The following is a 27,084-nucleotide window of genomic DNA, read 5'->3' as shown; positions in this document are numbered from 1 at the left end:
CCGAAGGGCACGCACAACTTTTTTACCGCACTTTTTTTTTTTAATTTTGAGCTTGAATATATTTACATAGGGCCTATACCCTCAAGCTCATGAAGCCCACCGTTCATCCCGACTACCTTACACTGTCCTACATGCTGACTGGCCCCCGAGGATTTGAGCTGGTGACCCTTTCCAGAGGAATTTGAGAGGGAAGTCCACTCAGTAATGAGTTGACTATAAAGAGATGTTTTAATTGCTATCCCTCACATACTCACGCCTTTATAATGGTTAATTTTATGTGTCAGCTTGGCTAGGCTCTGATGCCCAGTTGTCTGGTCAAACAATAGATGTTGTTGAGAAGGTATTTCTTAGATGTGATTAACATTTCTTTCTCTCTTTCTTTTTCTTTCTTTCTTTCTTTCTTTCTTTCTTTCTTTCTTTCTTGAGAGATAGGCAGAGAGAGAGAGAGTATGTGCACCACTGGGGGAGGGAGGGGCTGAGGGAGAGGGAAAGAGAGAATCTTAAGCAGGCCCCATGCTCAGTGTGGAGCCTGACACGGGCTGGACCTCACAACCCTGAGATCATGACCTGAGCTGAAACCAAGAGCTGGGATGCTTAACCAACTGAGCCACCCAGGTATCCCAGATGTGATTAACATTTAAGTCAGTGGACTTTGAGTAAAGCAGATGAGCTTCCATAATGTGGGTGGGCCTCACAAATCAGTTGAAGGCCTTAAGAGCCAAGACTGAGGTTTTCTGAAGAAGAGGGAATTCTGACTCAAGATGGCAACATGGAAATCCTGCCTGAGTTTCCAGCCTCTGCCCTGCAGAATTTGGATCCACGATTGCAATACAACTCTTATATGAGTTTCCAGCCTGCTGGCCTGCCGTATAGATTTCAGACTTGCTAGCTCCCACAATTGTATGGGCCAAGTTCTTAAAATAAATCTCTCTCTGTATATATGTATGTATTCTTTTGGTTCTGTTCCCTGGAGAACCCTGACTAATATACTTCTTAAACATTTAGTCATTGGGAACTGTCTCTCAACACACAGGGAAGAAAGACTGTGTAATTAACAGGTAGTAGGTGTGTACCATGTGCCAGATACTGCTGCAGGTGATCTAATTTAATCCTCACAACAGACCTTCATATTAGATGAGGGCAATTCATGTTGTCCTCATTTTACAGATGATGAGACAAAGACGCAGGGCTCCAGTCAATGAGGTTCCATAGTTAGACAAATCTTGATGTAAAACCTGTTCCTTCACTGAATGGACTCCACGTGAAATAGACTCCACTGTATGCCACAGAAAGAGTCTGATGAACAGGGGAAAGATATGCACACAGGAGACTTTTTGTCCTGAAGGATCCTTCTAGGGCTCAGCAAGGTTTTGAGCTGGTTTCTGCTGAAGAGAGCTAGGGGCAGGGCCATGGGAGAAGTTCCTGTCTGGTTTCCATGGCCCCACCGTGGGATGTTNNNCCATGCCCAAGTCACACTGGAGTTTGAGCTGCCAGTGAGGACACAATGGGAGCCTTTGTCTATGGGACATGGCCTCATCACCCATCTGGATTGTCGCAGTGAAACCAGGCCTAGATAGCCCATCGGAAGCTACATTTGCTGGGAGGCAAACGCTGCTGATGAGGCATGATTTTAACCCCTGCTCAAAGACAAGAATGCAACAAGGTACGCCCTGAGTCTCCAGACCCCAGGAGATCACAATGCAAGGACTCTGGAGGCTGTTCCTGCCTTGCCTGACACTACATGCGTAGCAGAAAGTGAGGGAAATGGCCCAGATACAGGACAGACTTACATTCTGAAGCAGTTTCAGGTTTTAGGGAATTGCCTGGAGGGTTCTGTTTGTCTTGTCCGATGTCTCCTATCTGTTGTGTTTATAGCTACAATCCTGGACAGTGATTCTGGGGACAGCCAGCTGGAGGCGAAGGGGAGCTTGGCTGCCTAACTTCAGGGTTAGAGTTAGGGTTTGAGTCCCAACTACTTTACTGCCTCATCGTATTGTCTCACCGACACCACTTAACCACCCTGGGCCCATGATGGTTGCATGGTGCAGGAATAAAATCAGGGTAGGACGGGTTGGTGTGTCCACGATGCACCATCACTAAATGTATCCTGAGCATTTTCTTGTCTCTGCATTAAACAGCGGTGAATCAGAGTCCTGATTCACAAACAGCTGGAAGTCTAGTGGCAGAGTCTTAAAAACCATGTCATAAGTGGGCTGTGCATATGCACCAGGCCTTACGTGTATTAGAAGGATGACTTAACTCATGGGTCCCATGCTCACTGAAACCCCCCTGCAAGAGCTCCTTGATTGATCTCCTCAACATCAACCCCTTTCTCCACAAGGAGCCCCTACAATTTTGTCTCAGCTATCATTTCAACTCGGCAGCTTTGTTTTACAAACCTACATTTCAGATAAACTGAGCCTCCTGATTGGCCAAAATAGCGCTCGTCGAGATTCTCTTTGATCGTGTGGTCTTCTTTGCCTGTGATTCATTTCCCTCTCTTCCTCTTCTCCTTTTGCACGTGCACAACTTCAGCATCTCTTATTCTTCTGGGCCCAGCACAGGCGCCATCTCTTCCAATCATGATTTGAAAATGTGTCTAGGAAGAGACACCTGGATGCCTCAGTCGGTTAGGCATCCAGCTCTTGGTTTCAGCTCAGGTCATGCATGATCTCATGGGTAGTGAGGCTGAGCCCTGTGTAGGGCTCCTGCTCAGTGGGGAGTCTGCTTGAAGATTCTCTCCCTCTGCCCCTCCCCCCACTCTTGCACACAAGCATTGTCTCTCTTTCTCTCAAATAAATAAATACATCTTTAAAAAATGTGTCTAGGAAGATGTCCCATGTCCCTCTGTGAGTTTGAATGGGCTTGCTCTCTGCCTTAGTGGATGATAGCCATGTTTTCTAAGCCCCCACACCTGTTCTGGACCGAAGCCGTCTCCTCCTGCATCCTCATTGAGAGCTCCTGAGAGGCTCTGTCTCACGGTCACGGGAACAAAGTCCTCTCAGACTCAAGTCTCTACTGGCTGAATTGAAATTGGGAAGCAGACCCTGGTGAATTCCATAACGCTACTGTGTGCTGGGGATTGTATTAGGCCTGGGGACATAGGTGGACAAGACACAGAAAGTCCTACCCTTGTGAAGCTGGCAGCCACATGAATGAAACCAAGCCGGTGAGCAAGGAGCCCATCCCTCCGCCTTTCTTTTACCCACGGCTTCCTATCGTTGTTTAGTCCTGATTTGAACGACTACACGATTTCAGCACAGTGCACCTGGTTCTGACCTGATGTTTCTTTTGTTCACAGATTTGACTAACTGCTGGATTTATACCTGGTCAAGAGGTGGCCCCTTTTGAACCTTCTTGCTCCTGGGATCCACTTGGGCTATATTCCGTCCTCTAGCTTCCCCTGACTCAAGAGAGAGGCTCTGGGTTCTCTGTGGAAATGGACCAGGCTTGGATTTTCAGAGATTGCCACCTGTATGGTCATCACTGGTGTGCACATCTCCTACCAAAACTCTGAGTTTTTGTCACACCCCCACCCCAGACATACACACAAAGAATAGCAGCAGAGGAGATATTTGTGCATGAGAAGACCTGTAGACAGAGACAGGACTCTCTTGAGGGAATTACCCATTCTTGTTTATTAAGGCAGAAAATGGACTCAGAATATTCCAGAAGGGACCAGCTCTGTCTATGGGTTGCAGAGGCCGAGGGGAGGGTGGTGTCTGAATTTAGCTCCTTCCTTTTCCAGAGTTTTAGCCTTGAAGGTTTTCAGAGCGTGAGACTGAATGGAAAGATAGATATCATCCCCTTGAACCTGTTAATCTTACAAATGGGGGAAGTTGGACTCAGAAAAGTGGAATGATCTGCCCAGGTTACCCAGATGCTGACCGAGAAGGTTCCAGCTCAGCTCCTGGCTCCACCAGTGGTGCTCGAGGTTGCTGCCCCAGTGCTTGTCCTTCTAATTAAACCTCATTGTGTGTCTCGTAAATAATTTCTCCTCATTTTCTTTTTAATCTTCTTGAGGAAATAAAGACAAAAGAAAGATAATCTAATTTAGAACATAAGACAGTAATCCTGAATCCTTTATGTCCAGTTTTCAAGAAAACCCACAGAACCTTATTCCCATTTGCTTTTTTTTGTTTAAATTTTGATTCAGCAAAAGGAAACAAATGAACCAAGAAAAATAGAAGTCTTACAGATCAGCTTTTCAAATGCGTTCTCTCTTTCTCTCTCTTTTTTTCTTCAGTCTTGACTGTCAGGGGACGTAGCTTCTAATGGACCATCAGGGTATGTAATGAGCAAATACAATAACAACAGTGAATTACCCTTTTTATACATCCAAAGATGTATTCATAGTGGAATTTAATTTATAGATGGCCATGCCTGAAAGATTCTGGATGTGGATAGAAAATGATTTGAGAAGAGCAATACGTGTATTTTTTAAAAATCCCTCAAAACAAAGGCTTGATTTGTGCCTGGTTACTCTACACCCGATGAAAACTCAAGAGGAAAGGGGACATAGCTGACATTCTGCATCTGCAGAGATACCAGGGAGGGGCCTCCTGCTTACGGGGCAGGAGGGGCTTCTAGAGGATGTGGTCCCTCAAGAGAATATGCTTTCCTCCATTTCCCAGCCCAGCACATTCTGACTCCAGAAGGTCCGAAGAAAAGAAGGGAAACCAAGATGGGAACGGGAAATAAGAGGGGAAAGGGAAGATTCTAGAAGATGCCAGCTCCTGGGCTGGACTCCAGCCTCCCTCCTGTGGGACTCTGCAGCATGGTTGGCAGCAATATTTCCCCTCCAGTCCCACCCTATCTCACTTTTCCCTGTCCATCTGCCATGTTGTGGCCAGGCCTCTTACTGTGCTTATGGTCCATGTCCCAAATGTGGAACACAGGCCTTCCATGGTCTCTCTGACACTTCCAACAGCTAGCTTTCTGCTTCTCCCACTTTGCACCCTAATGGTGGCCATGATGAGCCATGGCCTGTCCTTGCATGGGGCTGGTTGGAGTATGCTACGAGAATTAAATGAGACAATGCATGCGAAATGCTTGCAACAGGACTTGGAATACAATATGTCCTCAATAGATATCTGAGCTGGAAATCTTTATCAGAGTTAATCCAACAATACTCTTTTAGTGCACATTATGGGCTAAGAATTGCTCTCATGCATGGGATATGTCAGTGAACAAAGCTAAGATTCCTACCTCCCAGAGAACAAGGCATAAAAGGTTCTCTGTCCTGGGGAAAGAGAAGGTAAGCAACCACAACAGGTAGAAACATGCATGGGCAGGTCACAGGATGGCCAGGGTTGGCCTTGCTGAGAAGGTGAGAGCCAGGAGAAGACACTATGGGGAATCAGCTGTGGGGTATCCACAGGAAGAACATCTAGGCCCCCAGGGGCAGTGGGGGTGACAGCCTGAAGGCAGCAACATAGCTAAGCATTTGGGTCAAGATGAGGAGGCCAGCATGGCTGAACAAGAGTGAGCGCGGGGGGTGGATTGGGAAGACCATCCAAGAGTGCCTGCCCTTGAGGGAGTGAGGGCAAATGGGGTAAAGTCCTAGTCATTGAGAGATCTCACGCTTAAGCTCCAAGAAAAGTGGAGCCATGGCAGGGTCTCGGACAGAAGAACAAGTGATGTCAAGTATGTTTCTGTAGGGTGTACCGACTGCTGGGTGGAGAATAGAGGGACTGTTGGCAGATTAGGTGAAAGTGGGGAGACCTCTGGGGAAGTGATTGCAGTGACCCAGAGAGAAAATGATGCTAACTGAGACCTGGGACCATGGAGATGGCGGGGCAGTGGGGGACCAGAGAGATGTCATCACTTTCATAGCGACGGCCGAGACTCTGTGGCATTCTCCCACATCACCTGTCCCAACCCTATCCAAGGAGTTAATCTCTCCTTAACCTTGATTGTTCCCTTGGAAACCATTCAAAAAGCAAGCATCCCAGCATTTCATGTGTTTCCCTATTCCATTTTGCATTGTTGTTCTAACCACTTGGCTTCGTCTCTGACGGCCTCCTGGAGATATTCCGTCCTGGAGCACAGGGCAAGTTGTGCTTAGGATTCCAGTGGAAGCAGAGAGCCGGTGGGGGCCCGGGGAGCTCTCAGTGGTGACCACCACACTGGCTGGAGAAGAGAGGAAACGCTAGTGGTTCTCACTCAGCCTTTGCCTCATGGTGTGCTTGCTGTCTCCAGCCCTTCATTTCTCCAGCCTTAAGACGTCAGTAATGGAGGAGGCCTTCCACATCAGACCCGCAGGGGGTGGGAGAAGGTGAGGGGGGCTACCAGGGGCTATTGGTGGTGTGTTGGAGTGCCTTCACACTGCACAGCGGGGCTGATTGTTAACCATGGCAGGAATTTGAGAGCCAGTTGATAAATGACTTGTTAAAAATTAAATTATAAACAATTATAATTGAATAAATTACAGTAAAAGCAGAGGTAATAAATACCAAAACACATCCCTTCCTAATTATTTTGCTACATTTGCTATCACCTGTGGTTTGATGCTATTCACACCAATGTATCCATCTGGTGGAAACATGTACATTCTTCCCAATTCTGCGTTTAGTGACCTCAGGTTGGTTTTGACTTTGGCCACTGTGGGAGCATCTCCACTACAGAACGTGGCACCTGCTGTAAGTCAGGGTTTGCTTACTGCTTTGTTGATAGACTAACTCAAAATGTTGGGGAAATGTTAATAAAACAGGTTTAATTTAAGTGTGTCATGTCCGTGGTGCCTGGGTGGCTCAGTGGATTAAGCTTCTGACTTCAGCTCAGGTCGTGATCTCAGGGTCCTGGGATCGAGCCCTGCAGTCAGGCTCTATGCTCAGCAGGAAGCCTGCTTGTCCTTCTCCCTCTGCCTGCCTCACCCCACTCATGCTGTCTCTCTTTCTCAAATAAATAAATAAAATCTTCAAAAAAAAGTGTGTCATGTCTGTAGCTGGAATATTGTGAATACACCGAAATTGAGGAGATATTTTTCCAGTATTCAAAACTGTTTTCCGACACAGCAAAGAAGTTGCTCACATCACTGACAAGCGAAGTTCTGGAAGATTTCTTTGTTGTTTCCCCTCTGTTTTACTCATTCATGTCAAGGAAGACTTCAGTCAATATTTATGTGAGAGCTGTACTCATTTGTGAATTGCAACCATAGGTTGGTTAGGGATATGAGAGTTCAACAAAAATCAGTGAAATCATTCTGTGAGAATCAATTGGTGCTACAGAAATTCACAATAAACAGTGCTGTGTATTTCATTATTATTTGTAAATTGCATACTATACGTTCTATGTATCAGCAACGTTTATAGCAAATTGCATGCATTTATATGCCCCCCCCCCCCAGCTCAGGAGCTGTTTGTTAAACATTTACTGAAGTTTACCAGAAGGATAACCGTTTACAGTGTCCTATGGAAGAACGAGCTCAGCTTCGGGGCCAGAAATAGCTGGCAGCTAGCACACCTGTGATTAGACTCTGGGTTTCTGGCCCAGGGCAATGATTAGACTGCTCTGAACCACATATTTCTTATCTCTAAAGTGGCAACAATGGTAATGTCTTAGTAGGTGTGATGTGGGGCTGGGTGCCGAGTAGAAGCTAATTCTATTCTCCTTTCAAGTATAGGAACACAAAAGGAACAAAATCCCACAGACCTGTATGGCCTTCCTCCCCTCCCTGTCCCAAGTCCCAAAGTGTATGTAAATCAGTGGGCCTCCTTATCCCCTCAAAAACATGCTGATGACTTCACTGCTTGCCTGCCTGCACCCAGGATTAACTCCAGCATCTCTCCTTTGTAGCTGGAGGAGCTCTAAGCCCGGGGCAGTTCCAAGTTCAAATAGCCCCTTCTCTTTTAGCCGCTGGAAAGGAATTCTTTGTCAACAGGATTGATGTGAGGGGAAGAGGAGAGCAGATCCACAGCCCTCCTGAACGACAACGTGATGAGTGAGTATAATGATGGGCTTCTCTCATCACTGCGCTGCAAGCTGATGAAGGAGGAGGGTATTCCTCATCGAAATTACTTCCCTACTTGCTTCTTGTTCTGTGCTAGGCACTGAGTAGGTACCCAAACTCTCCAGTAAATTAAATTCTAATTAGACAATAGTTAATATTTTCCCAGAGCATTAAAGATAAAGACTTTAGTGATTAATGAGCCAAGACTACTGTCTGAAGCGTAGGGCTTGATTTCCCTGTAACCTTTCTTACTCCTCTGACAGGTTCCCTTTGGGTTTGAACCCTTCACATCTCTTCCACTATGTGTGTAACCAGGAGAGAAAGAGCAGTTTCGGTTTTTGTTTCTGTTTTTTGTTTTTCATCCTGGGCTGTAAGGAGGTAGGGAGACGGGGTGAGCAGGGTACGGTCCTCGTGTTAGAATCACCGGCCTTTTACTTGTGAAGGGAAGAGCAAATGAGCTTACACAGAAGAACCAAGATTCTGGAGGCATTTTCTTACAAATGTAAACACCGAGGTACCGAATGACCCTGCAAGCCCACAGTTAGGTATCTACCCAGAGAAGTGAAGACAGCCTGACGAAGACTGGTACAGGGATGATTTTAGCAGTATTACTCCCGAGCATCCAGAACAGAAAACAAGCTCAGTGTCCACTGGGGGGGGGGGGGGTCAGTGGACAGATGACATGCGGTATTATTCACACAACGGGATACTATTTAGCAATAAAAAAGAGTGAACTCTTACAGATGCCACGACTCGGACAAACTTCAAAAACATGTGAAGTAGAAGCAGCCGGACATAGGATCCGACCTAGTCACAATGCACACACCCAGAAGAGGCCTAGCTAGCCCCCCAGAGAGTAGACTAGGGGTTGCCTGGCACAGAGGGTGGGAGCTGGGGGCGGGAACGGCAGTGAAAGGGCAGGAGAGATCTCACTGAGATGAAGGAAGTGTTCCAACACTGATTCATGGTGACAGTTATACAACTTGCTAAATTTACTGAAAAAGACAATTGACTTGTGTACTTGAAATGGGTGACATGTATGTGTGGCTAGATAAGTTTACTTAGGAGAAGGTTCAGGAGGAAATTACATATTGGCAGCATCCTTTAGTTTTGATCGATCATCAGTGAATGTCCCAGGCTGCGGGGTCTCTGTCCACAGAATCAGGCACGAGGAGCTCCGTGCTCTAGGCCACCGCTCACCGGGGCTGAGCTTCCAGAGGGGATTAGCCCTCCTGGAGCCGTGCCTGCAGGTGGGCCCGCACCTGTGGACCAAGCGCTGTAATTCACTCCACCGCCACCCAGCTCTCCCCAAGGCGACTGCTGGAGCCTTTTCATGCCCAATTAGAATCAAGTGCACTAATCACCTGTTAGAAAAATAAACTGGCTCTGGTTTTAGGATCTTTGTGTTTTTAAACTGGCTGGACTCCTGAGCTCTCGCCTGCAGACCTGGAATAGACATCAGTAGGAGACGGGTGGAGTCTTTGAGACTGTGCTTGGGTAATAGCAATGTGATCAATACCTTTTGGAAATAAAATTAAATGTTATGAGCTGCCATCCTTCTCAGAGCACCTTGACTGCTCTCCTCACTAACTGGTTGTTAGAATTAGCTTTATTTCTGTGGGAAACACAGGTGTGTGTGTGTGTGTGTGTGTGTGTAGGGGGTTTGGGAGTAGACGGTGACCAGGATAGAAAAGAAAGGAAAGGAAATAGGACAAGGGCAGAGGATGTTCAGAATTATGAATGGGTTGGAATAGATTTCTACGATCCTCAAAACACAAGCATCAAAACCCCAGTAGAAAGGGGTTTAAATGCAGCAGCGTGCTGTGGGCTTTATACAGAGTCTCAGGGAATCCTCTCAGACTGGTGCTCCTACCCCCATTTTTCAGATAAAGAAACCGAATCTAAGGGGGTTCAATACCGTAAGTGAGAACTACCTGGCGGTTGAGACCCCTAAGTGGGAACCGCCAGCCAAACTTATTCCTGTTTGGGCGAAAGCCCAAGATTCTTTCCACAACACCCCATCCTAATAGTCACTCAAGGATACTAAGTGGTACAACACGGGCGGTGATAATGAACTAGCCCTGGTTTTCTTCTTACATAAGAATGTGAGAAATCTGTAGCCTGGATACCCCTTCTCCCTCGGTCATCACACCCGAGTGGGAGACGCTGTGTATCGGGATACAGAACGGGTACTGAGCATGAACCCCATCTTCTTACACCCCCCTGATCTCAGAACCTTAGAGCTCACAGATCCTTGTGTGAATAAGAGAGACCTGAAGTCCAGAAACAGAGAGCTGTGTACCCAAGCCCCACAGCTCGGCGATAGCCAGACATACCTCTGTTCCTGAGATGCACCATTTTACCAGGAGTCTGTGCCTTCCCAGGGGGACCAACCGCTTTATGCTTTTCAGCGAGTTTTTGGTACCTGGAGTGTCTAGGTTAACACCTCTCATGAAGTCTCCTCACTCAGGCACTGACTTAACTGTCGAAAAATTGACATTGATTGTATCTGGAGCGCCTTGGCTGGGCCCTCTCTTGAACCTTGATGTTTGTCCCCTTTCATTTTCCAGGAAAGGCACTGATCCTGGTGGGTAGCGTGTCATAGCCAAGGAGTTTCTCCTGCTCCCCCACACTTCCTCAGACAGAACTCTCACTCGCCTTTCAAAACCGAGATCCCCTTCTGCCTCCTTGAGCATGTCTTCCTGGCTGACTTGCTAGGTGGCCGGTCGCCTGGCTCCCATGGCGCTCCGAGTATACTGCTCCCATGTTGTTGACCATAGTGCCCTGTAACTACCGGCCTGCTTGCCTGTCTGTCCCTTGAGATGGACAGAAACGTCCTGGATAGGTCAGAACAGTAGCAACACATCTCGAGACAGGGATATTCTGAGGCTGGGGACCTATCTTGTGTGGCTTCTAATTCCTAGCACCAAACACCGTGACTGGCCAGTAATTGATATTTACGAAACATTTGTGGAATGAGGAATGGACGGATAAGTCTATAAGTAAACGAGAGAAAGCGTAGTGTCACTGGGGCCTTTCCATGTTAGGGTCTGTTGAGTCGAAGGCATAATCCTTGCCAGGGTGAGTTGCTGTCGGAAATGTGCCACGTGTCTGAAGACCCACAAATGTTAGACCCTGGAATCTCTAGCTCTTGAATTCATCCTATCCTCAGATTCCATAAGCCAATGTCAGATTCACTGTTATGATCCTGTCCTCCCCAGGAAGATGTTAGGGACAAGATGTCAAGAAAAGGATGATGCACGTTTTGAAAAGCAAAGGACGGCTCACTTTCCAGGTGGGGTTTGGGGCCCGTGGCTTCTCCGTGAACTTCTTTTGTGTGCAGGAAAAAACAAAATTCCCAGTGGCAGTCCATTGTCCCATGACTTAACACTGGGGCCCCAGAGGTAAGAGATGAACAATTGTAAGGGTAATTGAACACTTCACAGACTTTCACAGAGGAGCGGCACTGAGCCGTTGATCCCAGGTATTTCTGTGATTGAGATGCTGAGAAAATGTACACCGTTAAATGGTTCTCCAATCACTGTTTTGTCTGGGCGAAACAGGACTTGGTATTTGCAGTCTAGATCATAAAAGCAAGTGGTTTGGGAACAATAGTTGCTTAGAGGCTAGACCAAAAGAAAAAAAAAAAAGAGAGAGAGAGAGAAGGGTTTGCTTGGAAATTTGAGTCCTGACATTTTAGGCATTGAAAGAGTTCCAGGAGTAGAAAATACTTAAATATCTGTGAGTGCTACGCCTTTATTTGGAAAATGCCATATAGATTGTTAGGCACAGAGCCAGCCTGGAACCCAGCTCGTACGACGTTGAGGCTTACAGTCACCCAGTGCAAAAGGGGTGATACTGGAAAGCAAACTTGGGTTACCTGACTTCAAGCCCCTTTTCCAGACATTTATGTTATTTTGTGCATTCTTGGGTTCCTCTTGTCCTCCTCTGAGAGCTCACAATTCACTAGATGCAACTGGGTATAGCAGCTCGTGGCTAACCGTAACAGGCGTGAGGGCCGTGACCCCACGAAGAGGGTCTTCATATAATCCTCCGTCCAAAGGGTGTGGGGCAGAACGAGGCCTTCACACCACAGCAAAGATGTCTGCACCGCACTGCTGGGTCTTTATTGAGTTAGAGCATGACTTTGGTTTCAAAGCCCCTTGTTATGGTTTGGTGGAAGGAACCTCAGTACAAATGCATAAAAAGTCTCTACGATGACATTCATCTATTTTAAATGTACAATTCAATGATTTTTATTATGTACATTATACCCTAAAACAGTTATTAAAATATTATTTAAAAGATATGTACTAAACAAAGATGATGGATTATTTATAATTTTTTTTATAATTTTTTTTTTAAGATTTTATTTTATTTATTTAACAGAGATAGAGACAGCCAGCGAGAGAGGGAACACAAGCAGGGGGAGTGCGAGAGGGAGAAGCAGGCTCATAGCAGAGGAGCCTGACGTGGGGCTCGATCCCACAACGCCGGGATCACGCCCTGAGCCGAAGGCAGGCGCTTAACCGCTGTGCCACCCAGGCGCCCCAAGATGATGGATTATTTAAAAGGCATATACTGCATATAATTCTCATTCCAGAGAATCCAGAATGGATCCTCCTGAACTCAGTTAACTCATTGGTTAGTTTAATAAGCCTCTGACTTAACAAGTCCCTCTATGGGGTTTAGAGATTAAGGTTGGAGAGTGTTAACAGATCATTAGCCCCAAGATCCAGAGGGCGCAGAATCAGAAAAGCACCCCCTTACAGAAAGTCCCTTGAATAAAGTTTTGCTCCAGACTCACAGTGTAACAAGGTAGAGAGTGGAGAGGGCAAGAAACAGGTTAGTTGAGCAAGACGTGTTTAACCTGAAACGTGGAGACGTGCGTGTCCCAGCGAACGCCACAGCCCAGCATTTTGGATCACTTTCCTCCCTCCTATCCATAGGCAGAGAAGTAAATAGCGTGCATAATTTAGGTATATAGCATTCCAACAGTTCAGAGCTTTAGAGTGGGAGGGACATCGGCCAATGCTGGGACAGGGAAGCACTGATGTGTCATGCTGGACCCTAATATCAAGACATGTTAAATAATGGACTTTGCATGAGGAGAAGCAACCTATGGTTTATCCCACTGGATAGTAAACAGCATAATTCCAGCAGGAGTAATTTTAACGTGCTGATAAGCAAGAGAGAGCGTTTCTCCAGCTGCCCATGTTACTTGGTTAAAAAACAACCTATTCTATTCTTCCGAAGAATCTTGGTGACTGGTGCTTGGAGGAACACACTTTGGGAAATGGTGGCTCCATCCAAACTCCTTGTGTGGGCTGAGGGAACTGCCCTACGGAGGGAGAGTGACAGCCCCACATGTCCAACCCAGCTGGTGGTGAGCCAGGAGGGTCTCAGATATTCCTTGGTTCGATTTCGCGGATTATAAGGCCAAGAGTCTGCAGTATCTTTCTTGCTGGGTTCCAAGAACAATGAATTGCAGTAGTTTTACTGGGCAGGAGAATAATAACCATCGTCATACTGTGCATGTGAATAAGCTTTCATCCCCGGAGCCCCAGGCACACCAAAAACGCAGCTCCAAGATGCCTTTGACATGAAGATCTCCTGCATATGGAGCTGTAAAACCACCCAAGACTTTGAACGGACCAATCAACCTGGCCCTGGGGAGGTCGGACAGAATTTGAGACTTGCTGTTACAGGAAAACATTAACCGACGTAATCGAAAGCACAGCTGTCCTTCACCCTGGATGGGAGGTGTTCTGTGTTCAGAGGGGGAGAGTGGAGGCAAACACGACAGGCTGACCCCGCCGTAAGGTTATTTGAACAATTTGTGTTCGCTTTTGTCACTGCTTCTGCACGGAACTTGGCTTTTGTGGGCTCATTCCCTCTTCCCAACTGATTGTTCCCTTTTGATCCAACTAGATCGTTTATGATCTTTGGAAGTGCAGAACGCCAGGAATTTATTGTACAAGGGTACGTGTGTGGGGGCCTGTGCTTGTGTGACAGAGAGAGAGGGACAGAGGCAGAGAGAGAGAGAGGCAGAGATGAGAGAGACAGACAGACAGGGACAGACAAGAGACAGAGAGAGGCACCCAAACCAAGCCCTCTTTTGTTGTGTGACCGGTGAAACTCCCACTGACATAGCTGAGGTCTAACATGGTTTGGGGGAGGTTTCCCGTCTGCAGGGGAGAAGGGGTCACGTAGACCGGGAAAGGAAGCCACGCTCGTGACCTGCTCTGTACCAGGCACATTCATTTCAGCGGCTCATTGAATTGACGCTTTGTGGGGATCTTTGGGCACTGGCTCGATTACTCTCATTCTTGATTTGTGTGTCTGGTCCAGCGAGCAGACGGTGCCGGCAGCCTCCCAGGTAGGTCTTTCTGCCAGAGCGCATGTCTTCTCCACTGTGGTCCTCGGGGCCAGCTCTGCCCCGTTCCCTTCCAAGTCTTGGGGAAGTTGCCTCAGAGCCCCAGATCTCATTTTCTACATCCATGAAATGAAGATTTCTCTGAGGGTAATGGTCTCATGATGATGATGATTTTTATCTCTAAGAAGAATAGCTTTTGGATAGCAAGTTCCTGCCTCCACCTTTCTGTTTCTCATTCACTCCTTTTTGCTCTTGTTTCTGCTTCACTGACCGGCATCAGCCCATCTTTAGTTCCCCTGATTCTCCTGAGGGGCCTTCAGTTAATTCAAACAAAGTTCTTCTTTTTCTCCAAAAACTGGAGTATCAGCCCTTCACTCTTCCCCTCTCCTTTCCTTCTTTTTTTTAAATTTGGTTATTATGCTTTTATTTATATAACATTTCATCTACAAAAATAATGCATAGGGACGCCTGGGTGACTCAGCTGGTTAAACGTCTGCCTTCAGCTCGGGTCATGATCCTGGGGTCCTAGGATCGAGTCCCTCATCGGGCCCCCTGCTCAGCATGGAGTCCGCTTCTCTCTCTCCCTCTGCTGCTCCCCCTGCTTGTGCTCTCTCTCTCTCAAATAAATAAATAAAATCTTCAAAAAAAAAATGCATGGACCTTGTAGAAAATTGAGAAAATAAGTACAAGGAAAAACAAGAAAATAGAAATTATGCAATACAGATCTTGACATATTCTGGCTTGTAGCACACACACAAAAATGTTATTTTGGGGGGTAAAAAATATGTGCATAATATACCCCATGAAATCATATTTGATGGCTGCGTAACATTTCATAATATGGCTTTTATACTGTATTTTAACAATTTCCTGAATTCATGGTTAGAGATTTACACCTTAATGACATGTCTGGGCTTGAATCCTAGTTCTGCCACTCACTGCTCATGTAATTTTTGAGCGGTCTGCTTGACCTCTGTGCCTCAGCTTCTCTACCTGCATCATAGAGAGCTCTGTGCTACGTTTCTTTCAGAGAGCTAGCTCTCAGGATTTCTCATCTACTCAAGTCAAACCTGGATTTATCATGGTGTGCAAATATTGATTTGTGAGATGATTCACCTTTTCCCCCTCTCTCTGAATTCATGTGAAGTTTCTAAAAGGCAGGGTCTGTTTCTCAATTGCTCACAGGATAGGACATGGCAGCGTGGAGCAGTGGGTGAACGCCTGAGGGGCAGAGGGGTTTTGGAGGCAGGTGAGGATGGACCCAGTGACTACCTCTGTGGGACAAACTGTGTGGTGTTGGCCCCCGTCTCCTCATTCCTCACAGAAGACAACAGCGCCTGCCTCCCTCACAGGCTTGTGCGAAGGGCTTTGCTCAAGAAATAGTGGTGATCACTAGGGCTCACCTGGCCTGGGCTCTAAGCAAGAGGGGTGAGTGGGGCTCACCTTCCCAGGACATAATGGCAATCCGAGATCCAAGGCACAGAGCAACAGAGTATTCACGTGGGAGGCCCCCTGTTGTTTCACATGTCTTAGGAACCGGAAGTGGGCATAGACTCAGCAAGAGGGAGGCCGTCTCTCAAGGCCATGAGAGGAGATGCTCAGATCTAGAGAACCTTAATTCAAGGTTTGGCGTTGGAGTTTTCCCCTTTATCCATGAGGAGACCCCTCACCCCTACCCCAAGCCAGTGTCTCACAATCCCAAGTAGGCTTTGAGGCAACATCATCCAAACTGCAGAGCCGAAAAGGATAAAGAACATGGTGGTGAGTGCATCAGTGGTCCCCAGCCCTGGCTGCCCACTGGGAAGGCCTTGTATAAACGAGAGTCACGGTCTATCTCAAGGCTTCAGAATTAAAGCCTCCACGAAGGAAACCCAGGAACTCAGTTTTTTCAACGCTTCAGAAATATTTCATAAAACATTTGAAAATAGAAGAGCCCCGCCCCATGCTTTCGATGCTGCCAGCCAACCCCAGTCCATGCAAAGTGTTTGCGAAGCACTGGACCGGAAGACCTCTGAGACTGGGGGTCCTGAACGGAAAAGATTGACAATAATTAAGGGACACACTGGAATAGTCTCACTAGGCTCCCACTCCAGGAGTTGGGTTATTTTCTTGAAAATTCCTCAGCCTGAGATGCTGATTACACATTGTGCATCCGCGTCGGATTCGGTTTGTTTCGTATTCATTTTCCTTCTGTCTGCTGACAGAACAAGCAACAACTTCCTCCGAACAAGTTTGCTTGATGGTTGACAACTTAGTATGACCCATATTTGTCCATTTGGACTCTGTGGCCACTCTGAGAGAGAAGCAGAGAGAGGCCTTCATGGCCCTCATTTATGGGGGACACAATGGAGATCCCAGGGCTCCGGGAGGCTTGCGCTCTTGCAGGGAGTGCTGATGGAGCTGGGATCCATCCTGTGCCTACCTCACCAGGCCTGCTCTAAGTTTCCTCTCACTCTATGCTGAGCCCTGTGCTCTGGGTTGTAGATTCAGAAATTATGGAGATACTCTCTCTCTCCAAATAGACTGTGATCCCTAGGAAGGGAGGAGCCAATAAAACGAATTATAGCAACACAGCGGGAGTGGGAAGGTTTATCTTCCTTTCTCCAGTGCGCCTCATTCCCATTTCCTACCCACATTATCCACAGTCTCATAGGCTGGGCTGAGCATCCTTCCTTCTCATGCATTGTTTAATCTGTCCATCCTTTCATTCAATCGCAAATTCACACATTTCTTTAGCAATTACACCAATAACTCACTGTTTATGGGGTACCTACTGCAAGCCAGGCAGGCACTATTGTCCCACGTATGCTACTGTGGACAGCCCCTTAAACAGGCAAGAGAATGGAGGGTGCTTTTTGTCTCCATGTACAATTAACTCCAGGCACATTTGCGGAGTGAATGAATAAATGGATGGGCGTGTGAATAAGGGTTGTAATGAAGGTATTACAGAAAGTACAGAGGAGGAGCACAAGAGAAGATGCCCTCTACCCTCTACCATGTTGCATCAAATGCCAGAGCCATTTAAGGGAATCGGCGTTTTCCTGATCCACTGTCACTCCCCATCTCTCCGGGCCTTCCATTCATTTCCCTCCTGCTCCTTCTGGTGTCTGGTCATCTTGGGGTCAACATGATGAGGTCAGCTCCTGACGAACCCCACGGGACATGAGAACTGTCTGAGTGATCCCTGCCCACAGCACGTTGATGGAAAAGCATTTCCAAGCTGTCTAAGGTAGACATCCTCTTTCACAAAGGCCGAGCGCTCCAGCTGCCTTCCGTGGGAAGTCATTTAATTGTGTTCTGTGGTTGGACAGGCAGCGGAGGGTAAAGCAGAGGCTGGAAACTAGAGGCAGGTGGAGGGGAAACAGACATCCCCGCTGCTGCAGGTGCTCAGACGGAGGAACAGGAAATGAAATGGCCAGAGATGAGCAATCACAATTACACGGAGGTAGAAACTTTTCTGATCACCATGTTGTCTGACAATAAGATGAGAACCCTTGGTCTATGTCTGGGTTGTTTATGCATCTGTATCTAAAAAGATAGATCTGTATAGATAGACCCCATCGATTGCTATCTACCTATCATCTGCCTCTCTCTGTGTCTATATCCAACTATTTAATGATGGGTCTATCGATACAAAATAGTCAGGAACTCGGGGTAAAGCAAAAAAAAAAAAAAAAAAACCTTCACCATGACATAACTATTTCAATGATCTTTAATTACACATCTAATATTAACGCCCTTCAGCCTCATCACCAAGTAACGGGGCGATAGAGGAGAAAGAGGGAAATGAAGCAAAAGAGGAATTAGTTCAATGACAGCATCTGGCAATTAGAAAGTTTTCGATCTCCTTTCATTCTTGAAGCCACTCTGTATCAGAGGAACTATTTCCACTTTTTAGCGAAGCTCAAATAGCCAAAGGATTTTCCCAGTTGTCCTTCAGATGTCGCATAGCTAATGGACAATGAGTAGGGGTTCAAACGTGTCTGCTTCCGAGGCCTTTTTGTTCGAACGCCTAGCCTCTTCTCCTGGGTCGAGGGCTCACTCAGCGTGTGTGCGCCTGATTCGTAGCCTGATGTGCAGTATTAATGTGGGGGAAGGCATGGAGGGTCCTGGAAGAGGGTGCTCACCTGATGTTTCCTATCGGGTGCTGGCCAGGCATCTAACGATTAAAATGTCTGATATGTAAGTCACATCGTTCAAACGTGCAGCGGAGACATCCAGGAGGCATCCTCTACAATCCGTTACCCGATCTTGCAGATTTCCCCTCCAAAGTACCGCCTGAATCTGTTCGCTGCTCTCCAGCTGACTCCGCCACACCCGCCTTCGCCTTTGCCTGTCTCCGGGCCCCTGAAGGGTGCAGACGACATGCCCAGCCCTTATGGGGCCTCCGTACGAAGGAACACCCTTTAAAGAGGAAGATGGGGACTTCTGACTTCGTCCTGGCCGTCTGCACAGTGCTTCACACGTACTGCAACATACAACTTTCATCCAGAATGTCTGACCTTTGCGTGACTATTTGTGGGATATCTGCTTCCTCTGCCATGTTGTCACACCAGGAGGAGTGGCTCTCCAAGTCTAACCCAGGGTCCCATGATTGCTTTCCTTGTCTCTACGTAAGTGCTGCTGGTGCACATTGGCCACACTTCTCAAACAAAACAGGACTCACTACTTGTATTCCAGAATGTTCCCAGTATTAAAAGAGTCATGCCACGTGAACCATGTGACATGTATCGTTTTTATTCACTTTTCACATAAAAATTCTCCATTATTTCTACCACTTGACATTCTTGCCACTTCTGCACTCAGTGCATATCATGAACTGAATAGTATTTTTAAAATACCTCAAACTTAGGCTCAAAGAAGTGAATTTGGCGAGGCCACTCCCAACAGAAATCTGGAACTCCGTTTCTAGAACTGAGGCTTTGTTAAATGTTGTTGAGGCCCGCACGTGCTCAGGTTGAGAGCGCGGCCTTCGGGCTATTCCCTAGGGTTACCATCCACACCGTCTTTGCTACCGGGTGGGGCTTTCTCGGGATCTGATGGAAGCCAGCCTTTCCTGAGGATGAACTATGGGCCAGGTGATACGTGCCCCTGTCACCCGCACTCTCTCATTTGATTCTCACTCCCTGTGTGATCATGGCTTGCAGAGGAGGGACTTAGATGAGTAGCTTGGTGGGGGTGGTACGCCCACGCCGGAAGCATCTGACCCCCAACTGCACCTCTTTCCTCTGTAGCATGACCCCCTCTTGGGTGCCTGCACGTTCTCTAAAGACCAGGAGTGTTGGCATCTTTCCAACCTGTGCTTTTATAACGGCTTCCCAATGGCAGGGATGTCACTGGGCTGAAAGACTCATATGCAAGCAGCAGACAGAGCCCACCCACACGGCGCCGATGGGATGGGCATTCGCAGCGTGAGAGGTGCAAGGCCTTGCTGTGTGATGTCACATACACTCTTTCACTTGCTGCCTGTGTCCGCACCACAAGGCTGGTCATAACGAAACAGAGTAAACGACGTTGGGTGCTCTACGACATGAAGATAATAGCTCTGTGTTGGGTTTTCATATTCCCATTAGTCTTTGGGACCTCCAATGAGGTTAGAATTAGGACTCCGATCTTACAGACAAGGAAAATGAGTCACAGGGAAGGGGGAAGTACCCTTCCAAAATCACACAGGTCAGCTGGGTTCAGAGCGACGGTTGTGCCCCGCTCCCTGCACCCTGTCCTGAATCCTTGCGTGGTACCCCCTGACCCTGGCCAGCGCTTGCTTCTTGAAGGTGCCAGAGCTCAGAGAAGAGGGATGGAGGTCATTAGGGTCTGCAGGGAAGGCGTCTGAGAAAGAGGGGACACTGAGGAGAGACAGAGGGAGGAAGACTGAATATTTGCCCTGAAAAAGTAGCCCCCAGGAAGCTTCGGACCAAAGGGAACACCTGCGCTGTCACTTTGGGAGGCATCTTACAAGTTATCCCCTGTCACAGGCGGGCCCAGAGACCCCGCAGCTTCCCTGCCAGCTTGCTCTGCGTGCTCCGCCCTTTGCAACCTGGGGAATGAAGCTGAAGTTAATTAGTTCTATTTACTGCATTTGCCTGTCATCTCCTCAAGCTTCATGCCTCCCACCTCCCCATGTTTGATCTAACGGAAGAGAAAATATCTCTGCAGCCTGGATCGTGCCTACTGGGCTTACGCCGCTCTCCGAAAGACTGTGCATTTTTAGCGCTAATTAATTTAAGGACTTCAGTGGCCCTACTGCTTCTCAGAGGCACCTCTGCGTTTCCAGCTTTCCCAATCAAACTTTGGTTTTTTGAAACAACTGTCACTGTTCAGCCTTCTGAAGATTTTTTGCTTCCTTCCGGTGCAGAGCTCAGGAGAACAATTTGACTTTTCCCTTCAGGTTCATTCAGATTAGTGAAAGTCGTTAGAGATGAGGAAAGATCGGAGAACAGAACTGCTGGAAGGAATTCTGGTCGAATGTGCTGTTGGGTTGGGTAGTCTTCAAGGAAGAATAAATTCCTCTTGTGTCTTAAGCTGGTTTGGTTGGGTTATTATTCCGTCTTAAAGATGAAGAAACTGAACGTCTTACAGGTTAAATACCTTGCCCCAAATCACATGGCTAGGAGGTGGCAGAACTGGAGTTGAAATTAATGCCTCTCTAGAAAGTCGGTGTTCGTCTAGACCGGGCTGCTGGGGACAGTGTCAGGCGGTAGAAGATGCTGCCAGAAGGCACAGTGCACAGAAGGCATGGTCCCTGCTCACAAAGTGGGATGGAGTGGTGTGCAAACCACTGCTTTCTACACTGGCACCGATGCCATACTCAGGTATGTAGCACGTGGCCCATGAGAACGCAGAGGTGGGGGTGGTAATTCTGCTCGTGGGCACCTGGGGACACTTCTCACAGCCGTGTGGGTTGCCTTGTGTCCTCCAAAAGCATACATGGAGGGATGCCTGGGGGGGGGCTCAGTGAGTTAAGTGTCCGCCTTCAGCTCAGGTCACGATCCCAGGGTCCTGGGATCGAGCCCCACATCGGGCTCCTTGCTCAGTGGGGAGCCACTTCCCCCTCTGCCTGCCACTTTCCCTGCTTGTGTGCGCTCACTCTCTCTCTCTAACAAACAAATAAATAAAATCTTATGAAAAACAAAACAAAACCCAGACATTGAAGTCCTAACCCCTGGGAGCTGTGAATATGCCCTTGTTTGGAAATAGGGTCTTTGCAGGTATAACGAAGCTTTAAGCTGCGGTAGGGTGGGCCTTAAATCTAATAGGCTGGTGTCTTGATAAGGAGAGAAGAGACACAGAGACAGACACACACACAGAGGAGAACACCACGTGAAGACACAGACACAGAGGGCAGAAAGCCACGTGAGGATGGGGGAAGACATAGGAGTGATCAGGGTAACCTTGCAGCCGGCGGGGGGCATGCAACTGTTCTGGACGGTGGGCTGTGAGCAGAAGGCAAGTGTGTCATCGCCCCCTAGCTCCCTCTCCCCCAGCCTCAGACACCTGCTCCAGGCGGTGAAGCTCAGACGGCAGCTCGCATCCCTGCACAACTGCATGGAGGGGTCTGTCCAGGGGAGCTGCCCGACTCAGCAAACTGTGTGTGAAGGAAACAATAAACCTTCATGCCCGAAGCAACTGATCTTTCTGGGGTTTGTTACTGTAACAAACCAGCAATACATCCTCCAGATGTTTGGAGGCAGAATATCAGAATTACACGTATGCCCCACCTCCCCAAAAGACCCCGGACCATGTGGATCATTCCTCTTTTACTGCCGACTCCTGCCCACGGCCCCTTAAACATACCGAGCACTTAACCAAATTAACCAGAGAACTAAAGCTGGAATGAGCCCAGGGTTGTCTGGATCGATCCCTCATCTGACCTAAGCTCCCACGGCAAGCCCGCGCCAGCTCCAGGCAGAGCACTGGTGTCCTGCACTGAGCGCTTAGGCCCACCTTGTTCTTCACACCGCACCTGTCATCCAGCCTGTGTCCTACCACTAGCTGTGCCCATGGGACCACTGATTGCATGAGGACATTCCTCGCCATACAGACAGCTGCTGCACTCCCCGAGAATGTGTAACCTCCCGGGGGGACTTTTACTATCCATGTGGCTTCTCTGTAAGGTGACCCTGTTGTAAATTGCAAAAACCCAGACGCTTTGGAGCAAGAAAGGGAGCACCGTTCCTAAGGGCCCTGGCGAAACAGCGCGGACTTGGACTGTGTTGGGCAAATTGGCACACACCAGCGCCCTGCTTAAAGTGGTTTTGGTGAAAAGCAGCTAATCTGATTGAGGAGTCCAGGGCCTACGGTGTGTGACCTGGCTTTATTAATTAGGGACTCTGTGAATTTGAACAAACTCCGCTTCCCCAGGCTCCAGTCCCTTATCTGTAGAGTGGGAAGAATGACTAATCCTCACAACGACTTGGTGGAAATGTGTGTGGAGGTGGCGTCTTCACAGTGAAAAGCTCTAATGCTTTCATTCATTATCATCATCCTTGCTGTTGACGTTGGTGTTGTTAATGGCCGTCATTCTTTAGTGAATTAAAGCCGGGATTCTCTACCTGTGCTGCTTGCTGGAATCATCTGGGGAGATTCATCAAATAAAAATAAATAAATGAATTAGTTTGCTGGGGCTGCCGTGGCAGACATCTGCAGAGCGTGTGGCTCAAACAGCCGAGATTTATCTTCCCGCAGCTTTAGAGGCTGGCAGTCTGAGGTCGGGGTGTGGGCAGGATTCTTCCTCCTGGTGCCTCCCACCCCGGCTGGTAGATGGCCATCTCCTCTCCCTGTGTCTTCACACGGTTGTCCTCCTGTGCATTTCCCCTTTTCATAGGGACACCAGTCGTAATGGATCAGGGCTCACCCTAACGACCTCATTTTACCTTCATTAATTCTTTAAAGTCCTTTTCTCCAAATACAGTGACGTTCTAAGGTGCTGGAGGTTAGGACTTCAGCATGTGGTTTTGATGGGGTGGGGGAGGCGGACACAACTCAGCTCACAATAGATGTCTTCCCATCCCCAGAAATGCTAGTATAGTTCAGGGCTAAAACCCATTGTATGGAAGGAATTTCAAAAATACTCTGGATATGGTGAGTTGGAGATGTCTCTGGCCAGTGCAAAGCCCTTTCTGGCCCTGCTGAGTGAGCCTCCGTGAGACTGACTGAACAACTCCGAGCATCTTACCAGCCAGCCCTCTCCCGTTGGTGATGGGAAATGGTTTAGACAGAATGCCTTAGCGCTGACACATTGAATAATATTTTGTCAGGGGCTTTGGCTCATGGTGCAAAGCGCTTTCGCTGCTCCGGCAGAGCCTGACTGGCCCTAGGGCTCGCGTGTGCTCGGCGGGGCTGAGCGGGAGGCGGCTGCCCATGGCTCCCGAACTCGGGAGCCAGCTGATGGCGTGAGATGCCCACATGAGGTCTTAGTGGGTCTCCTCTGAGACTCAATTTCCTTGTCAATAAAATGAGAGTGGACTTTCTGCACAACTCACAAAGTTGTCATGGAGAACACATGAGCCCATAAATTTGTAGCTTCTATTTCTGTGCTTCCCAATATAGCAACCACATGCTCATATGGCTACTTAATTTATACTTAATCGCAAATAAAAAAACCAAAAATTCATTCCTCAGTTGCCCTTGACTCATTTTAAGTTCTCGACGTCCACGTGTGGCGAATGGCCACCATATTGGGTAGTCCTGATCTGGGATATTTCCAGCACTACAGAAAGTCATCACTCTGGGAACTTTACGTATCTTCCCCCCGAAGGACATTATCACCTCTTAAGCTCTTCTTCCACGTCACATATAAAGTAGAACAGCTGAGCCCCAACTCCAGAACTGTCCAGTTTCTAAAGCCTGGGCTCTGTTTCCTTACCCCACATGACCCCCTCTCTAAAGCTGAACGGACTGACTGTTTTTCTTCAGTCCTTAACACCAACAACCCTGGAATCTAACTTGCGAGGCAGTGAGGAGGCTTCTGGCTCTGGAATCTCTGGCAGGGTGGGCATCCGGGGTGTGGCTGCTGGGCAGGATGCTGGACTGAAATTTTTGTCTGTCTCTCTCTGTCATGCATACACACACACACACACACACACACACACGCCCATCCTGTATCATAATTCTTCCTCTGTTGCTAACTCCTGAGTAACCTTAAACTAGCAGCATAAAAATTGGTCGCTTCCGCTCGCTTATAAAATAGGGATCCTATTGCCAGGCTACGCCGCCCATATGGACACATGAGACGCAGGCTGCACGCGTGAGCTGCTACTGTGGGTGTCCCTCTTCCATCATCATGCGCGTGTCTCCCCCAAGCGCTGCCGGCTTCTGCTTCCCTGCCCAACCACTGTCCTCCCAGCGACCACCATAAACAGCAACAGGAAACCCACTTACAGGCAGATGAAAAGCAGATGCTTGAAATCAGTGGGAAGTGCTCGCCTGGGAGTCTGTGCTTCCAACTTCAGAAGCAGAACTTTGCTCCAGCTGGAGGTGAAGCCACAGTTAAGAGGGGCTCATGACAGCTGCCTCTGGAAGCTTGCCCACCCCGATAACCTCTGAGCGCGTCCGGGCCATCTTTCATGTGAAACGATAGTCAAGTATCAGATCAGAATGAGTTTTGCTGTGGGTGTCTTAAAGCTGTAGGGGAATAAGATTGTCCTTCAAGTCTGATGTGGACCCCTGCATAGAGAGGAATTGGCCCCTTGAGGGACAGCTGGAGGGAGAACGGGGCTGCTTCGTTGGGGGGATGTGCAGGGTGCTGCGTGGGGTTCCGCAGGTTCCCAGGGATTGAGGACTGGCATGGAGGCATGGGTAGTTTCCGTGCATTGCAAAAGTTATGCTGCTTGGAGCAGAAGACTCAGGAGAGAGAGGCAATTGGGTAGTTCCAACAGACCCAGTCTTAAATCTGGGTCTGCCCTAGGAGCCCAGCATGACCTCAGCAGAAAACAAGAGTTTACACGGAGTGGAGGGTCAACTGCAGACACCATTCTTACTTCAATGGATCCCTGACTGTCCTCGGGATAGAGTCCATACCATGCTGAGAGTCTCCGTAGTGGATACTCTGATCGACGCCATCCCCTGGGGGCTCGAGGGATGTATTTCCCCAGGCCCTGGGCACACTGCTTCTACACAACTGTCAGAGCTCTTCACCTGGGGAGGAGCTGGATGAAGGAATGAGTAACAGAAGTGCATCCTTCAAATACATCATCCATGAATTTGGCCTTCTCAAGAATACGCCTACAGTAACTAACACATGAGACATAAATATTTTTAAGCCAATTTGGGAAAAGAAGGTAAGAGGGTAAAAACAAATAAGCAAAGCTGACACACTGTACAGCCCTTTACCATATTCAGCTTACCCTGCCGTATGCGTTCTGACTTCACGCTCAGTGCCCCTGGCAGGTACCTGCCCCATGCAACTGGCAAGACCTTGAACCTGCCCTCCAGGAACTGCAGACTGAGAGGCAGAGGCAAAGTGAGCACAAGCAAAGGGAGGGTGATGGGGTATGGAGAGGACTTCCAGGGAGGCCTGGGGAATAAAGGACACGGTTTTGCAGGAGGATCATTTGATTTACATCTGGGAGGTGGACCTGTTGGGGAGGAAGGTCATTCCAGACAGAGTAGGCTACTGGGTAGGGCAGGGAGGCAGCAGTGAGAAGGGAGATGGGCTTTGGAAAGAAAACCCAGGCCATCTGCCTTGGCTAGTGTGAGTCCTGGCACTGCCACTGATGGTGCCCGTACGAACTCGCGGAAGCTTGGAATGTTTGAGTTTCCGTTTCCTCATCAATTTAACAGAAAGGGGAAAAGGAAATTAAAAAAAATGCAAAAAACAATGACCCAAACCCATCTCACTGGGCTGCACTGTGATTTCATATCTGGGTGGCCCTAGGACAGTCACCTTCTTGAATTCTCAGTTGACTCCCAAGTGGGAATCCATCTATTTGCCCTGATATTCTTACAGAGCTGCAGGGAAGTCTAAGCAAACCAGTGGACCCCGAAGGTCACTTAAAATGTTGAGTGTTGCCAAGCTGTGAGTCACAATTTAAAACTTCTTATTTTAGTGGGTATCTGTGAGTCCATATTGAAGGATAGCTGATGGATCTATCTAATCTATCTAACACAAAGCCCAGCTATATGGGCCCTCACATAGGCAGAGACACAGACATGATGCTTAAAAGTGCCTGGCCCACCTACTGGCTGTAAATGTCCTAGATCTTGGCTACTATGAGATCCTGGCCTCATGGTTCTCTTTGCCGATTGCTTTTCTGACTCATGTCACCTGGAGAAGCATGGATCCTCCTGATGGGAGCAGATACCTCTTCTCGTTTCTTCTCCCTGGGATGGCTGCAGGGGGAGAACTTCAGTGACTTCACGGTCAATGAGATTCCATCTCTAGGTTCCCTTCACCTTTCAGTCAATTGCTCTAGCAATAACCCCATCAACGAATGCCTGCTGAACACCTACTTTGTGCTGGGCTCTGCGCTGTGTACTGGCGACGCGGAGGTGACCAGAGAGATGTAGTCTTTGCCCTATGGTGCCTGCTGTCCAGAAGCAAGAAAAGAGCCTATCATGGTTGTTTATAGGGACTGATTTCCTTTCTCTTACCTATCACTACCAGCTCAGAATTTCCTGCTGCCACCGGGATCAGTGCCACAAGTGACAAAAGACAAAACACCAGGAAAATACAGTGCCACACGCAGGCGTATAGTCACAGGATGGTCACAGTGGGAAGGATGTGTCCCAGCAGCCCCACAACCTCAAACTTCCTCCA

The 27,084-nt window shown here is 48.1% G+C and overlaps 1 protein-coding gene across 1 annotated transcript in view; it reads right to left on the bottom strand.

The window, feature by feature from the left end:
• Positions 1 to 27,084, bottom strand: part of CLNK (cytokine dependent hematopoietic cell linker) — a 154,509-nt gene that overhangs the window by 89,836 nt on the left and 37,589 nt on the right. The gene's annotated exons all lie outside the window — the stretch shown is intronic.

The sequence above is a fragment of the Ursus maritimus genome, unplaced genomic scaffold, assembly GCF_017311325.1.
Source record: "Ursus maritimus isolate PB19 unplaced genomic scaffold, ASM1731132v1 scaffold_8, whole genome shotgun sequence".
In the NCBI taxonomy this organism is placed as follows: Eukaryota; Metazoa; Chordata; class Mammalia; order Carnivora; family Ursidae; genus Ursus; species Ursus maritimus.
This window is presented reverse-complemented; position numbering and strand designations above follow the sequence as displayed.